The following is an 11,870-nucleotide window of genomic DNA, read 5'->3' on the forward strand; positions in this document are numbered from 1 at the left end:
GGAAGTCAATTTGGTGTGTATGATACTTTTGAGATGTGGATTAATGGGTAATTCAGCAAGGTAGCTCATGAATGAAATTACATTTACTCCTTTGGATGCTACTCATTGCAACTGTAATGGAAGTCGCCTTATTTAATTCTGAGTCATGATTTAAGGTCAATTAAATTAAAATGTGTCTACTCCAATGTTTTTGGTTGCTTAGTAATCGTGAATTTTCATCACAAATATCGATTTTTGCGTAAAATGGCAACTAAGAATAAGAGTATGCAAAATTCTATGTTTATTATATGTTGAGTAACCAGGTGCATTTGTTATCCACATTTGTATTTGCGTCAAAAGGCATATTAATAACTTAGGAAACAATAAAATGCCCCACAAGTGGTGTGTTGAAAAGCTTAAGTGTGGGGGTTCTTGCAAAAAAAAGGGGGGGGGGGGCGCTGACCTCAATGATCTCATGTGTTTGTTGGTGACTCCATTTTATTTAGTTGGTAAAATCCATGGCATTTGAATTTGCATTTGTAATTTCATTTGTTGACAATCTAGTTGAGTTGCTTATTATGAAGTGTTTATAAAGTGTTCATATACTCGTATTGATGTCTCTTGAATTTTTTGAATTTACATTGTGAGTTGGTGATTCATCCTGGATTTAGTTGACTTGTGTGCTCTTAACTAAAACATGGGCAGTGCATTAGTGAGACTCTTGTGATTAACATAGTGAACCGATCATAATTGTATTTAATATGATTTTTGCAAAGATTTTGCTTGACTTGTGTCTTTGTTACTTGGGGACAAGTAATAGTTCAAGTGTGGGGGAATTTGATGAGAATGAAAATTATCATACTTTTATCCCTTAATTTGTAATCTTTTATACTTATTTAGTGCCTAAATAGACTCATTATTCTTATATTTCGATTTAGGACACGAAATGAGGCGTTAAGTGGAAAACAAGGCTAATCGGGTAATTCTGGATAATTTCAACACCGTGTGGTAATTTGGGCATAATGCTCTCATTTGGACTCTGATTGAGATGATTCAAGATGCGTTGGAAAAATAAGGAAAAGTTATACAACTTTCATGTTTTTAGTTTTGATAGATACGGATTGTATCAAAGTCAAAATTAGGCCCGAATTTTCTACAACCAGACTGCTGACGTGCTGGAGCAATTCCTTAGCCTACAAGCTTTCATCCGGAAATTCACCACTCTTCCACTTACACGAGAACAAAGTCTTATCTGAGAAGAAGGATATAAAAAGAGGAGAAAAATAGGAGATAAGGATTCGAACCCCTAAAAGAAAATTGAAGAATGACTGCTGGAGAGAAGAGAAGGCTGCTGAAAGTGAATTGGAAAAGGATCACCGCAAGGAAATTGAAGATTGATTGCAAAGATTCATAAGTTATCTTCCTCTTTGGTTTTGCAATTTGGTAACCTAGATTAGATTAGGGTTCTTGAGGTTTCTCTATTGAATTTTTCTTCTTTCTTTCTTTTATGCAAACCATAATGAGTTTTAATTTTGATTTGTAATTAAACTTGAGCAGATCCGATTGAGTGTGTTTTATTCTTGGGGTTCTTGATTAGGGTTTCAATTTATAGAATAATTTTGGCCGAATTGTTCTTGCATCTTGGATTACTTGAATTTCTTGAGAAAGAGTTTAGGTAATCAGATCATCTAATCAAGAAACGGACTGCATGCATCTTAGACATAATTTGCATGGTTCGGTTGGCAATCATTCATACCTAAATTGATGACCTGCGAATTCTTTGTTCTTAATGCATCTTTGGTGACTAAATTTCTGATAGAGATGTAGGAATTTTCATTCAGAGATAGAGTGGGCTGCACTCGAGAGAGGCTGCTCATAATTTAGGGTTTTGCCAACCCAAGATTGAATTCACATCGGTTGGACAGCTTCAAGATTTGTTTGCTAAATCGGTTCTATCAATGCTTGTATGCAGTACTCTTCGTATCATTGAAAGTGGTTTGATCCGAAATTAATTAGGGTGGTTTGCTTGTTTTTAATTACATCATGAGTGGGTAGGTTTCTATTGTTAGGGATTAATACTTAATCATGTATTGATTTTCAGTCATTAGTAAAATCGATGAGGTTCTTGCTATATTGTGTTATTTGTACTGATTACTTATCATTGATTGATCACCATGGATTCATTCTTTAATCAAGATTATGCATCGAAAGATGATAATCAAGGTGGAACTAATAACACTTGTTCAGCCAATAATTAGGTAGAGATATCATTTGTTGGTAGGATTTCCTTAAAGGTGTATTAACAGCTGGTGTTTATGCAAAGAGGAATTCAATTGAGAGAATGGGAATTCCTTGATTGTAATTCCATTTAATTAAACATAGGTTTAACTAATCGACTATTGAGAAAGATCGCCTAGTGCTTTTAGGAAACACCTTGGAATATAATAGCCCTCGTAAGATTTTATTAGTATTGAATATTGATGATTGTGATAGGATTAATCCCTAACAACTTTGTTATTGATTTCGTTCAAGTTCTTATTTTTGTCATTTAATTTCCTTAATCAGTAGTGCTAGTATAAATTCCTTAATTCGCAACCCAATTGATTATCGCTTTAAACAAGTTGATAAGAAATTAATAGGTGGCTAAATAATTCATTCCTTGTGGGAACGATTCTGTACTCCTTACTATATTACTTGCACGGCTCCGTACTCTTGCGGATAGTGGTCAGGACTGAACAGTAAAAACCCCTTTTTTAATAGCACCAGCTCCATATCCAACCAGGTAATGCAAAAATGGCATTTTTGTTGCCCCCCTTCTTTTCTGCTTGAAGCATTTGGAATTGGCATGTGTTTGTTATTTGAGGCTATTTATAGTTGAAACGAGCATACCTTAAGAAAATATAAGAGGTTATTTTGTAAAAACACCAAATTGGCTTTCTTACTCTAGGGGTTAAAGTATAAATCATTTTACTTGAAAGTGACTCATATCCCATGTGACAATAGAATATTTCACCAATATGCATTGATCAATCCAAAACACGTTTTGAGTTCATGATGGTAACAAACACAATCCTAATGGGTTTGTGTGGTGGCTGAGATGCGCAGGGCCTTAGATAAATAAAGAGATGTGTTCATTGATCAATTGAGTTATTGAGTCATTGGCTCCTTGTATAATTAAATTAGTGTCTACAGCTCAACAATGTCATAAGTACAAGCAAGTACCAATGTACATGTATAGAAATAGTAGTGCTGGAAGAAACAAAAACAAAAAGTTAGTAGGGCTTCCCCATTTTACTTTAATGAGTTATTTCACCCAAAAGAATGGAGAAGATTGGGTTGTAAGATAGTTATTATGAAATAAGTGAAAGATAAATAATAGAAAGTGTTATTTACTAAAATACCCTTATAATTTGCAACGGATTTAATGAATCTTTCATTAGATAATAGTGGAAAATGATAGTGTTGACCCTAATGTTCAATTAAATAAATTTAACTAAAAGAAAATAGAAATAAAATACCATTTTTGCCCTTAATAAGACACGAACAACTACTCTATTAGCTATATTTGGCCAATTTTGTTTTCTGTATATAAAAGTGTTAAAGGTATATTTGGAATAAAAAATCATGGGCCTAATGGCAAAACAAACACTCCTTAATGAAAGGTTGATTAAGTAAATAAGTTCTAAAATATATGGGATGTTTTAGTAAAATGAAAACTATAAGGTAGGTTTAAGTAAATACATAAAATTATAAGGTGTGTTCTAGTAAATGACACTAATAGAAAGACATAAGAGTATACAATTATTTTATATACCACTTTTAATAATTTTTTTATAATACAAAAATAACAATAATTAATTTCAGTTAGGTTTATTCATCAAACTTATTAAACCGACCAACCCGATCAACTCGACTCAAGTTGGTCTGTTTTCTAGTATTTTATGTCGGCTTTGGTTAAAAAAATTCCCAATTTGACCAAGTTGGATCAGTTTCACTTTGGCCATTTGTAAATCGACCAAAATTGAACAACCTAACCATGGATATATATTAATATTTTATATTTTAAATATGAAAAAGTGAGAAAAATTCCATATTTCTTAGTCTAAAATGTTTTATTTCATAAATCTAATTTTTAAATTTATTTTTTAATACTTACGCTGTAATTTTTAAAATTAAATTAAATATTTAATTTTAAATCTTTTCAATCGACAGACCTTTTGTGAAAACCAACCCACTTAAGTTGTTTGGGTCGATTTTAACAAAATGTTAGTCGGTTTCAACTGACCAACTCTCCAACCTAACCAAGTCAAATTGGTTGGCCAAATAGCCTACGGCCGGAACAAATCAACTCATGAACACTTATAATTTTAGCTAAATTAATAGTCTTATCTTCGATAAATAACAATAGTTTAATCTCCAATAATTATTGAAAATTTATAGCAAAAATACACAATTATTGAAAATATATTGATAATGAAAAAATAAATTAATTATAAAAATATAATAAATACTAAAAATATATTAACTTAGTCAATAAATAGTATAATCTCTAATAAATATTAATTAATTAATAAGTTATGACGAAAATACAATAAATACAATAAGTGCAATAAATTAAATTTAAAAATTTCACTAATAGTTCCAATAAATATTGAAAGTTTTCTATTAAACAAAAAACCAAAATAAATTTATACATAATCATTGAAAATAAATTTACACAAAAACATTAAATAATTACTAAATATTAATTTTAGTATATATAATTATATAAAAAATACATATTAAGAGTTTAAAATTATTATTAATAAATATTATTTTTTTTGAAATTTATTTTCTCGAATTGTTACTTGATATAAGTGAAATTATTTAGTTACAATATTATGCAAAAATATTATATTATTATTAATTTCAATATTACGTTATAATTAGTTTTCCACTTTTCAGAAATTTTTTAAGTTTATTACATAATTTCTTTATTTTAACTATTTAAAATCTAGTTATGTTAAACATTTTGTTATTTAAAATTACATAGTTATTTAAATACTTAAATAATATGTAAAATATTTAAAATTTAAAATATTAGTTATTTATGAAATTTAATTATCCACAAAATCATAATTTACACTATTATTACATAATTTAATTATTAATTTTAGAATATATTAAATTATTATTAATTTCAATATTATGTCATAAATATTTTTCTGCTTTAAAGAAATTTTGTTTAAATTTATTACATAATTTCGTTATTTTAACTATTTAAAATCTAGTTATGATAAATATCTAGTTATTTAAATATTTAAGTAATCTATAAAATATTTAAAATTTTTTGTTATTTGAATATTTAGTTTTATTTATTTAAAACTATAACATATTATTAAATGTTTGAAAAACATTTAAATTGATGATCCAGATAAACATAATTTAATTAGTTAGTACATAATTTCATGATATATTTTGTAAAAATATAAAGTTATTTGTTAGATAATTTCGTTATTTAACTATTTAAAATATTGTTATGATAAATATTTAGTTATTTAAAATTTTAAATAAGATATAAAATATTTAATTTTTTTTGGTATTTGATTTTTATTTATTTAAAGCAATTATATATTGTTAAATATTTGAAAAGCATTTAAATTGATAATCTGAAAATCATAATTTAAATTGTTAGTACATAATTTTGTGATATATTTTGTAAAGATATGAAATTATTTTTATGTTTTTAATAAATATTTTAAAGTTATTATATTATTTTGTTAGAATATTTATATAATTCTTAAATTTTTTAATCCAAACTTTTTTTAGATAGATATAGATAAAAATAGGGGAGAGGATAAATAGGAATTAAAGATAATTTTGGAGAAAGTGGGGGATAGGGGGAAAGGTAGTTTAGGAGAAATTTTAGGAGAAGAGATTATTTAGGTTTTTGGGAAAGTGCATCTCATTGGTTGTTTAAAAAATGACATGGAATAAAAAAATAAAAGATTCAAAAAAAGGAGAAAATTTCTTGACCACTTTGTTTTAATATATACTAGTGGAGACCCATGCGATGCACAGGATTTGGTAAAAAAGGTTAAATAATGCATTTATAAATGCTCCTAATTAGATACTGTAATTAATAATATTAATTAATTAATACTGTTAAATATTAAAAATTATGAAAAATAATGCAATTATAAATACTTCTAATTAAATACTGTAATCAATAATGTTAATTAATTAATACTGTATTTTTATAATACTGCATTACAATAACAAATTAATATTATACTGTAGTTATAATAATATTATATTTAACTAAATACAAAAATACTACAATTAATTAAATATATATTATATTAATTAATATTGTATTTATTAATTAAATGAAATACTGTATGTAGTTAAGAGTAATTTAACATTAATTAACAGTAATTAAATTACATTTTACAATAATTAACAGTTATTAATTAAATGAAATACTGTATTATTCTAACAATGTTTATTATTATTATTATTATTATTATTATTATTATTATTATTATGTTTTTACGGATATAAAATTGCAACAACAGACTGATAATAGCAAAATAAAATTTAATTACACATCAATCACATAAATAACATAAATATTTCAAACATTTTAAACTAGATGGCAAAATCAAAAACACAAAGTATCTAACAAAATTTCAACAACAAATTGAAAACACATCAATCACAAGCAAACATTTTCAAATAGATGGCAAAAAAAAAAATCTACACCATTTTCAAATAAATAAACCAAGCATTTTAAACACAAAATGTTTATAAATAAATGCCTTAATTAATAACGTTAATTAAATAATACTATTAATTGTTAAAATACTGTAATTATAAAAAAATACTATTAATTAATAAAACTGTTTTTCAATAAATACTGTAATTATTAAATTACTGTATTTATTTAAACTACATTAATTTCTGGAAGTTATCATATTTTCAGAAATATATTGGTAATTTCTTTGCTAAAACTAATTAAATGTAATTTTTTGGTAAAACACAACATAATTAAATTAATAAAAATAATTACTCACCCTTAAAAAATAATAAAATGATTCAAATTTAATAAAAAATAAATAATCAATAAAAATTAATGGTTACTAATTAATAATATTGAACTAACACGAATAAAAAATAATTAAATACATAATAATTGATAATAATTACTAAAAATAATTAATAATTAATAAATAACATAATTAAATTAATAAAAAATAATTAATTACTATTATAAAATAATAAAATGATTTAAATTTAATAAAAATGAAAATAATTAATAAAATTAATGGTTACTAATTAATAATTTAAAGTCATATAACATTAAAAATTTTGAATAAATTCCATGTTTGATTAATAAAATCAAATAACACTAAAAAATCAAATAATTGACATGTAAGCAGCAACGAGCCATGTACAAAGAGGAAAAGCAATAGAGGAATTTGCCATTGGAGAAGTAGATACCAACCCAGAAGATCAAACCAAAACCCAGATTGATCAAAGAAGAAACTCGGAGCCTAGTACTCAAGGAAATCCAATCTAGGCCAAGAAAAACGCCGCCTCCATTGATGAGAAGGGATGCATTTTTCTGGGCTTTCAAGACAAATAAACTAGTAATGTTCATTCTGATGGGAAACCAGAAGTAAAAGAGAAATAGAAGCTCTCATCGATTTGAAGCCATCTCAAATGCCCAACATTGGTGAATCTGAGCCGTGTTAGTAGAAGAACGACAAGTGCTCAATGAGCAAGAAAAAAATAAATTCACCTTCGCTGCTGCTTCAATGCTTGATAGGCGACTGATTGAAACCCTAAAATATAGAGAAAATGATGAGAGCTTGCATTTGCAACAACGAAATAGAAAAATGAGCCGAGAAAGTGGATTTGAGACATACCTGGAGTAGAGCTTCGAATGTTTAATAGGTATTTATGTGCTCGGGTTGGGTTTCTAGAAAGTGGTAATTTCTAGATCGAATGTTTTAGGGTTGGGTTTAAAATGGGGCATAACGTGTCATTTCCAAAACAATGTTGGGTTTTGTCTTTTGGCCACACCTGAAATGCATCTAAGTGCGTTAAGGGCCGGGCCAACCTCTTTGGATTTTAGATATACAAACGAGATTGGCATCTGAAAAGTAAATATTTCAGACTTTAGATCTCTAAAAAGAGTTATCAAACGGAGCCTGAATTAGAGATAATTTAAGAGATAAATAGGAGTTAGAGATAATTTAGGAGATAAGTAGGAATTAGAGACAATTTAGGAGGAAGTGGGGGAAAGTGGTGTCACTTGGCTAAACATTAGAAAAGAAAATCCCTCTTTCTTTATGATTGTTAGAAATAATTAGGCATATGTTATTTCCTTATTGGTTTAATAGGTATTTATGTGCAATTAAAAAAGGAAAAAGAAAACAAAAAATTAGAATGGGGTTTCCTGTGAGGAGAGCTATGCTGACATGGCATGACCGATTTTAATATATATATATATATATATATAGATGCTCGGGTCCAAATCGGTTCAGAACATGCTAGACTCGGTTCTGACTCGACAATAATTGGGATAATTTCACAGGATTTATTAAACAAATTTTCTGTTAAATAAAAAAACAAAATAAATTTATACATAATCATTGAAAATACATCTATCACGAAAAAAATAAATAATTACTGAAATACAATAAATATTAACTTTAGTATATAAAATTATATAATAAATAGAGATTAAGAGTTTAAAATTATTATTAATAAATATTAATTTTTTTGAAAGTTATTTTATTGAATTATTACTTGATATAAGTGAAATTAGTTATTTATAAAATCAAACTACCTAACCATGAATATATATTAATATTTTATATTTTAAATATAATTTTTAATATGAAAAAGTGGGAAATTTCCCATATTTCTTACTCTAAATTGTTTTAATCATAAATCTAATTTTAAATTTATTTTTTAATAATTACACTATAATTTTTTAAATTAATTAAAATTTTTAACTTTAAATCTTTTGAACCGACTAACCAAACCAAAAATCGACCCAAACCAATACAACTTGAGTGGGTCGATTTTCACAAAAGGTCAGTCGTTTTTAGTTGACCAACTCCCCAACCTGACCAGGTCAATTTGGTTGGCCAAATAGCCTACATCCGAATTGAACGAACTAATGAGCACTTATAGTTTTAGCCAAAATAATAGTCTCATCTCTGATAAATAATAATAGTTTAATCTCCAATAATTATGGAAAATTTATAGCAAAAATACACAATTATTGAATTTATAATGATAATGAAAAATACAATAATTACAAAAATACAATAAGTACTAAAAATATATTAACTTAGTCAATAAATATTATAATCTCAAATAATAGTTTGATCTCTAATAAATATTAATCAATAAGTTATAACAAAAATACAATAAGGACAATATATTAAATTTAAAAATTTTAATAATAGTAGTTTAATCTCCAATAATTATTGAAAGTTTTATGTTAAATAACGAAACAAAATAAATTTATACATAATCATTGAAAATAAATTTATCACAAAAAAACAATAAATAATTAATAAATACAATAAATGTTAATTTTAGTATATATAATTATATAATAAATACAGATTAATAGTTTAAAACTATTATTATTATTATTAATAAATTTTAAATTTTTTTAAAAGTTATTTTCTTGAATTAGTATTTGATATAAGTGAAATTAGTTATTTACAATATTATGAAAATATTAAATTATTATTAATTTCAATATTATGTTATAGTTATTTTTCTACTTTTATAAATTTTTAAATTTATACATAATTTATTTATTTTAACTATTGAAAATCTAGTTATGTTAAATATTTTGCTATTTAAAATATTTAGTTATTTAAATACTTAAATAATATGTAAAATATTTAAAATTTAAAATATTAATTATTTATTGAATTTAATTATACATAAAAGCATAATTTATACTATATATACTATTATTACATAATTTCATTATTAATTTTGTGATATAATAAATTATTATTAATTTGAATATTATGATATAATTACTTTTTACTTTGAAGATATATTTTTTTAATTTATTACATAAATTTGTTATTTAAAATATTTAAAATCTGGTTATGATAAATATTTAGTTATTTAAATATTTAAATAATCTATACAATATTTAATATTTTTTTGTTATTTGAATTTTATTTATTTAAAGCTATTACATATTGTTAAATATCTGAAAAACATTTAAATTGATAATCTAGAAAAACATAATTTAAATTGTTAGTACATAATTTTTTGATATATTTTGTAAAAATATAAAAATATTTTTTATGTTTTTAATAAATATTTTAAAGTTATTATATAATTTTATTAGAATATTTAAATGATTCTTAAATTTTTTATCCAAACTTTCGTTAGATAGATGTAGACAAAAAGTAGGGGAGAGGATAAATAGGAATTAGATATAATTTAGGAGAAGAAACTCTATACTAAATTAGATATAATTTTGAAGATAAATAGGAATTAGTGATAATTTAATAGATAAATAGGAATTAGAGATAATTTTGGAGAAAGTGGGGGAGATAGTTTAGGAGAAAATTTAGGAGAAGAGATTATTTCAGTTATTGGGAAAGCGAATCTCATTGGTTGTTTAAAAAATGACATGGAATAAAAAAATAAAAATTCAAAAAAAGGAGAAAGTTTCTTGACCACTTTGTTATATATATATATAACGAGAGAGAGAGAGAGATGACAGTCAGAACTGTTTATGGGTTGTTTGGTTTCCTGCAGAAATATTAATTTGGTTGTCTCCAAATTTATGTGTTAACAAGTTTCATAAGTCATAAACTTTTAATATTTGTTATTTTGTGTCTATTTTGATGTAAAATGGTTTTAAATTAAAAAATAATCTAGAACCATTTCATGCAATTATAATTCAAAATGCAACATCACTGTCTCTGTTGGCCACTGTATTTAGAGATGGCAATTTTATCTGTACTCATGGGGCCCCGCCTTGCCCCAGTCGGAGCAGGTTCGGAGAACCCTGAAACTATGGGGATCAAGGATGGGGTAGAGATGGTATTTATCCATTCTGCTCTGTCCCTGATCCCGGCTTCAAATTTATCCCGATTATATTACATAACATAATATATATAAAATTATTAATATATGTTAATATATATTAAATTATAGGACAAAAGACTTAATTAATACCCTAAGTTTTCATAAATTGATTTAAATGTACCATAATTTTTTTTTAAATAGAGACTTAAATATACCTTGTGGGTTGATCCCATTAGAGTTAAACATACTTTCCATTAGTGAAACATCACATGTTAACTTATTGAAAATATTTAAAATCTTTTCTGCCCTTATATGCTTTGCATCAAATTTACATCTCTTCCCCATGAGACCTCAAGCTATTAAGAGGATTGATTACTAGATTCCCAACACCTGTGTCCTTAATGAAATCCAAGACAGTTTTTGAATTATCTAAAGGCCTAGTTCCCTTACCACTGAAATCTCCTTGGAAGTAAATCAATCTAGACAAATTAAAAATAACAGGGTGTCTTGGTTGGAAAATCGTCAGATTTGCTTTGGCATTTGAGGTGAGTATTGAAGATTCAACGGACGTTCATGTGATTCAAAACAAATTATATTGGTTGAGAAATAGTTTTAGATGCCATTTCTTTTCGAGGAATTCTATCTTAAACTAGCAGTCATGACCCTGGATAATCTCGTCTTTTTCCAAAATGGAAGGAAAAACTAGCGAAAGGTATTTATATATTTTGAAAATTTGACCGGAAATGAAGGGCAAAATGTCATAAAAATAAGAAATAGTTCTTAATAGGTTTCAAAAAGATAAAAAATAAATAAAATTGTAAGTA

Source organism: Nelumbo lutea, chromosome 4 (assembly GCF_056320005.1).
Source record: "Nelumbo lutea isolate HS-2025 chromosome 4, American lotus-T2T, whole genome shotgun sequence".
NCBI classification, from domain to species: Eukaryota; Viridiplantae; Streptophyta; class Magnoliopsida; order Proteales; family Nelumbonaceae; genus Nelumbo; species Nelumbo lutea.